The sequence below is a fragment of the Solea senegalensis genome, linkage group LG19 (genome assembly GCF_019176455.1).
Source record: "Solea senegalensis isolate Sse05_10M linkage group LG19, IFAPA_SoseM_1, whole genome shotgun sequence".
NCBI classification, from domain to species: Eukaryota; Metazoa; Chordata; class Actinopteri; order Pleuronectiformes; family Soleidae; genus Solea; species Solea senegalensis.
In genome coordinates this window covers 21,031,451-21,038,141 of record NC_058038.1, presented here as the reverse complement: position 1 = coordinate 21,038,141, position 6,691 = coordinate 21,031,451, and the positions used below count along the sequence as shown (strand labels likewise).

Sequence of the window (6,691 nt, the reverse complement as noted above, 5' to 3'; positions counted from 1 at the left end):
TATAGTTATTTCGGATGATCCTGATCGTGCTGTTCTCTTTATGATGTTAGGTGATGCTGTGCTCAGCATTCCTCTGCTACCATCCTGGTTGGTTAACTACTGTTAAATGCCACTATACAGCTTTTTGTGTACAAAAGTCTTCTTGATTAACACTTTTATAAATGCATGTATATTTTGAGGCCATCTCCACCCAGTTTTGAAAAATGCTAAAAAAGTGGGCTGAGTGGTGGAGAGGAGGAGGGAAGGAGAGTGGGGAGCAGCAGGGGGTGTGGTCTGGTAGTGAAATCTAAATCTTCTACTTTATTAATCCCCTTAGGGAAATGATTTCTCTGCATTTGACCCATCCTAGAATTAGGAGCAGTGGGCTGCCACACTGAGTAGCACCCGGGAGCAACGGGGGTTGGGTACCTTGCTCAGGGGTACCCCAGCCCTTTCGACCTGGTGGGGACTTGAACCGGTTACAAGCCACGTTCCCTTTCCACTTGGCCACGGGTACTCTTCTTGATGACATCATATTTCCTGCTATTCTCAATAATCTCAAAGCCTGTTGTTCAAGTGAAGTCATGACACATGTGTTTAAGCTGAGGTCAGTTTCTCTTTAAGTCATCCGAGTTCACAGCTCTGTTTCTAGGCTGTTCAAAATGGTAGCATGTTGGCCTACAGAAGAATCCAATCCGTAGAATTTGTTCATATAACAACCACTGAACTTTTTAACATAAATAAATCAAGCAGTAAAAATGTCCCCTTTTTTTATTTAACATGTCCCCAAACATGACTTATGTAAGGTATCATTTTTCGTAAAAGCACGACTTGGACTCAGTTAACAACAGTAAACAAATATATTAAGTTACTTCTTTAACAATTTTCGCTCACCGAACGTGTGATGTGCTCAAGGAAAAAGACAAGAAAAAATAACAATAAAATTCAGAGGTGAAGGTGAAGTATATTAGCTCAGCCACATGGTGGCATCACATGGTTGGGCTCAGTTGTTGTCGTCATCATCAAAGACATCAGCCACAGTCCTACCGAGTGAGAAAAGCAGGGGTTATATGACTGTCCTTCAATGAACATGAACAGGTTTCAGTTGTGTTAATAAATGTCTTACTTGTAGATCGATCCAGTCACCTCATCAACAAAACCTCCTGAGAAAAAAGGCAAAATAAGTGTAAGCTGCAGCCAGAAGACCACAGAAACCACAGACTTTAAAGGTCCACTGACATATAATGCTGAGACTGCAGACTCTCACTCTTATTCTAAATATGAAAAAAATATATTTCTTAAGCAATTCCACATTCATCCAAACAGACATATTAGCAGTAGACCCTGCTAAATGCCACATACTGAACCTTCAGGCCTTTGGTCATACTTTCTGCATTCCATGACCACAGTGAGCTGCTTTGGTTTCAGCATGCACGTACATGGCCGCATATCCATTCAAACTAAAATGAGAGTCCTACCAAGTCTAGCGCTCCACACATACATAATCTCCCGTTCTATTCCAGTTGCTACAATTTTTCACCAGGAGTTTGCCTCATTTGCCTCATTTGTTGACTTGTCATTGTGGACCTCCTCGCATAATCAAGCAAGTGTCCATATTTACCATATTTTTCGTTGTCTCTTTTGACCCAAACAATTATGCGCCACCAACTGGACCGGGAAGTGTTGTACTACAAGGAGCATGCACAAGTCAGTGTATACAGTCCATGCACATGTGGAACCCAGCAGACCTCTGCAGATACAGGGACGTAGAAAGTATGACCAGGGCCTTAATTTTTCTCAAGAACTGTTGCTGAACACTCAAGTTTTTCAGCTCTTTTGCCCCACTCCTCACCTAGTGCTACTATAAAGCAAGCCTGAAGTAAGCCAGCATCTAGACATATATGATAAGTGATAAGTTAAATTAGCAGCAAGACAAGTTTCCTGGTGGAATATTGTGCTTCTCCTCACGGTGGCAGCTCTGCATTTACTCACCAGGCTTGCAAAGGGTTTCACAAACAGGACACACATGGCAGAAACTGCACATCTGTGAATGAGAACACAACAACATGCAACACTGTAAAGGGTTCTATTGTGTCACATGAACAATCCTCCAACCGCAGAGGTCTTTTGTTCATGTTTAAAGTGATAAACCTGTGGTTAATATTTGTGGAATGGTCATGGTTTGATGCTGTCAGTTTCTCTTGTGAAAATCCTGTTTCATCAACACCCTCCTCACCTGTCCTCCTTATTAAATATTGCAACAAATTAATGAGCTGCTGAGTCCATCAGTAAATAAAAAACAATACACACGACACATGAATATATGAACATGGTGTATTGTCTCACCTTGCAGTCATCGCAGTGTTCAGATTTGTCTCCCTCTTTACAAGGACATTTGTCACAGCTGTCACAGTGCTGATACAAAACAGATAAGATCATCAGATTAGACTGCATTAGACATTTTATACATAACAGAGGACTGCAGGATCTACTGTTGATTGTTTGCACGAGCGTTACATCCTAGCATGACTTGCTGACTTCCACCGAAATACATATATGTATATATATATATATATATATATATATATATATATATATATGTACTTCATCTTTTGTCAAATTTTGTTGCATTTTCAAAATGGCCTTCAATGAAAAAGGCATTTCAAAATAAGTTCTGCAGACAGCGACTGCCTCTGTGGCTGACAGCTTACTGAAAATATTCAGATTGAATTATTAGAAATCCGTCAATCAATCAAATGTCTTTTACTGAATGTCAGACGTACCTCACAGAATTCACAGTATGCGCAGACAGAGCCTTTGTGATAAGCACCGTCATCATCGTCGTCGTCATCATCATCATCATCGTCGTCGTCATCGTCGTCATCATCATCATCATCATCATCATCTGCACATGATATTGATATTAAATATGACTTCTACAGTTACAGTAACAATTCTAACACAAAACAATGCCTGCAAATTATAGCATACAGTTTTTTTTAGGTTACATAAAACACACAAAGACATACTCTTGATGAAAGGTAATACTATGAGAGATTTGCAGTACGTGACAATACTGGCAACATCTAAGGGTGAAGTTGCATATTGCAATTGACTGAATACAATTTGCCATATGTGAAACTACTCTGGCCTTCAGGAAGCCAGTCATTCATTTGTTCATTCTGGGCTGTTCAAACATAACAGTATAACGTGGCGGATTCTGTAGAAGACGACCTACTGCCTATGTAATATCTTTGATGTAATTTCAGGTGGTACCTATATTTGCGGGTATGGATCTATATATTATAGCTTCAGCTCATTATTTAATTGTGTGCCACATAAATACAAAATCAATACTAGTCGGCATTTGTGTTGGCAGGGCCAGGGAGCATGAATTGTGCGGCACATTTTTGTGTCATTTGCTCCATTTGAGTTCAATGAGTTCAAAAAACTTCAATGACACGAAAACCAGCTAGCGTTAAGATTCTGCGACTGATGTCATGTCCGTGAAATGGTGTCTTGTCCATGTCCAGCGATCGGCCAGACTCTGAACCTGGGCTCCAGCCACACGAAATGTGCATGATGCACACTTACGCATTGGTCCCTGTAGCACAACACTTTCCAGTCCAGTGCCACTAACTCGACACGCTCTTCTTTTGGTCAAAATTGACAATAAAGAAGGTGTTAAGAAAGGAAAGCTGTGTGAGTTGATGGGGCGGTCCACTGGTACCCACACATCCATTGCTTAAAGGACATAGGACATAAAAATTGGATTGGACTGTCAGATCACGTATGCGTTTGCAGAACGCTGAATTCTGCATACAGACCCACATTTTAGTATGAAAGGAACCAAGGCCGCTTACACACATGTGGAAATGTGACCCAGTGTTCTGTGAACACACAGAAACTATGACTCAGGCTTAATTTCTATGACAAAGTTGTAATGAATTATGTTGCACATTAGTGTCTGACGTACTCAATTACAAATGAGCTACATTTAGCCTTGGTCACATTTGGGGAATTTACATACTTACATTCCTTCTTCAGTACTTACCTTTAGCCCACAGCATAGTGCTAACTACAATTATAACCATTTACCTAAAAAGCCATGTTTCCACCTCAAAACAAAATCTCCCAGACAAGCAGTAAATGAGAAAAACTAGACATTATGAAAAATGCAGGAGTCAGAACAGATACTCACAGGTCTGGAATGGTCTGGAATTGCTCTTGTCTCCATACAGGTCAAAGGTCAAATGATCAATTCTATTTGTAAAGGTTTCTGATAAAATATTTTGCATTTACAGCTGGAACACAAACTCCCCTGCCTTTGATAGCAGATTTACATTTCCACAGTTTATGATCATTTGATTTATTTAATGAATGAAAGTAGGGTTAAGGACATATGGACATTGGTGATTGTCATATTTTCCACACATGAATGTTCACAGTCATTTCAAAAATCACAGTTTAGCGAAAAAAGAAGAGGAAAAGCAGACAACCATTTCATCTCTTGACAATGTGGTATTTGAAAGAGCTTTAGCTATGTCTTCTATACAAAGAGATGTTTCTCTCTCTTCCCAAACACTCTCACTGGATGTCTGAAAAATCATCCAAGAAAAGCAAATCAATTATTGTAACATTTAATAGCAAATGAGGAGTTACACATATGTTCAGTTTAGTTTACAACTGGCTCAAATAAGTCTACTCAACTATATCAGTACCAAATAAGCATTGGATAGTGAGCGGGGGTAACTGCACAAAAGTCAAAACAAATGGCTACTGAAATGTGCATCAAAAGCTCTTATATTATCTAATGATTAAGAACATCAGCATTTTGGAAAATAAAAAGAGGTAAGATGATTACATTGTTCATAGACACACTGAAAGTTGTGTTTAGCAATTTTACAAGTGCACACATCAGATTTGAAAACTCTATTCTCTGTATTGCATGCCTCTTCAACAAACAGCGGCATCAATGCTCCACAGAGAAAGAAAGAGATTGAGAGGTATGGAGAAAGAGAGAAACTTTATATCTGTTGTTACTCTAAGCTTTGAAATAAAAAGGTTTTAGATAGTTGCCCTCCTGCACCTCCCCTCACGCTTTATTCTCCCTCTGTGTGTTTCTCTAGCACATAGACAACCCCCCCAGCCACCTCTATCTCCTTTCTCTGTCTCTCTTTCTTTCTCTGTAGATTCACATAAAGACACAAATACAGGTCAGTCTGATGCATAACAACTGAGAAAGGAAGATCCTAGTGGAGGAACCATTCTGGAGGAACCATTCTTTCAAACGAAACACAAATCAAAAGATCTCAGACTTGTGACCCCAATGACTTATTCCCAAGTCAGGCTTGGACTTTATGAAACTGTTTTTTGTTCTTTCTCTCTCTCTTTCTCTCTCTCTCTCTCAAATGCAAGTGCTTCTGCAGTCCCCAAGTTCATATCTAGCGTACTGTACGAAGGACTTCGGACAGTTGGACTTCAGATGGGCCCGTTCATTTTCCCCAAAGTGCTCATAACTCTAGTTAACAGGGAAAAGAACACAGTGTCAGAGACAGCAAGGGAAATGGACAGAAGGAACGGGGTGGAGGAGGGACTTTGAGTACCTATAAGCTCTGAGACATTACTGACAAAGAGATGATGAGGTTGTAAGAATTTTATGAAAGGGGGAGTGGCCAACATTTGGCTTAGCCTTTCCCCTTTGCATACTGTCCTGTAATGTACATGGAAACGCATCAGCCATCACTGACACCTGAATGTGTGTTGGTGTGACGTAAAGTTCAGACGTCTGTGACAGCTGATGCTTCACATGCACATGTTTGTATGGAGGCTAACAAAGAGTTTTTAAAGTGACTTACCCTCATGATCATCATCATCATCGTCATCATCATCATCATCGTCGTCATCATCATCATCATCATCATCATCGTCGTCGTCATCATCGTCATCATCCGTCATCGTCGTCGTCATCATCGTCATCATCATCGTCATCATCGTCATCATCATCGCCGTCATCATCGCCGTCGATCATCCGTCAATCACATCGCCATCATCGTCATCGTCATCATCGTCACGCCCATCATCGCGTCATCATCGTCATCGTCATCGTCATCATCATCATCATCATCAGCCACCAGACCTTGCTCAGAGCGGAGTGGCAGATCTTGTGCCTTAGCAGTTGGGGCCATCGGGGTGTGGAAGGAGCAGAGCAGCGCCAGCAGCACCGCAAGAATCAAACTTCTCAATGATGCCATGTTCACGGCTTGGACCGAGCCAGTTAGTGAGTAATTAACCTGGAATCACTGCAGGGGTCCAGGACCACAGCTCTTTGCCTGTTTGTATCTCTCTCTCACACACACACACGCAAGAAGCACTCACATACACAACCTCACAATTTAAAACCCACTCAAATGTGCACACACTCAGATACAATAAGTTTTATTGGCATCCAATAAGGCAGGGCCCAGGTACTCCAAGCTGAGATCCAGTCACTTGTTCCCAAGTCCTGGCAAAGTGATCCTTAGAAAAGAGGGGTCCTCCCTTAGAATCTGGGGCAGCAATGAAGACAGGGTGACGAGACGTCCAGTGCAGAGACTGCAGTAAGAAGCTGAGAGACACACTGTCACTTACTAGTCAATGCTGGGGACATAGAGAGGGCGAATGTGAGAGTGACAGACAAACAGTGAGACCAACCTATGGGGTAAGCTGAGAA

The 6,691-nt window shown here is 41.2% G+C and overlaps 1 pseudogene; it reads right to left on the bottom strand.

Annotated features, from left to right (window-relative positions):
• Nucleotides 1-732: 732 nt before the first annotated feature.
• Nucleotides 733-6,691, bottom strand: LOC122785306 (annotated as a pseudogene).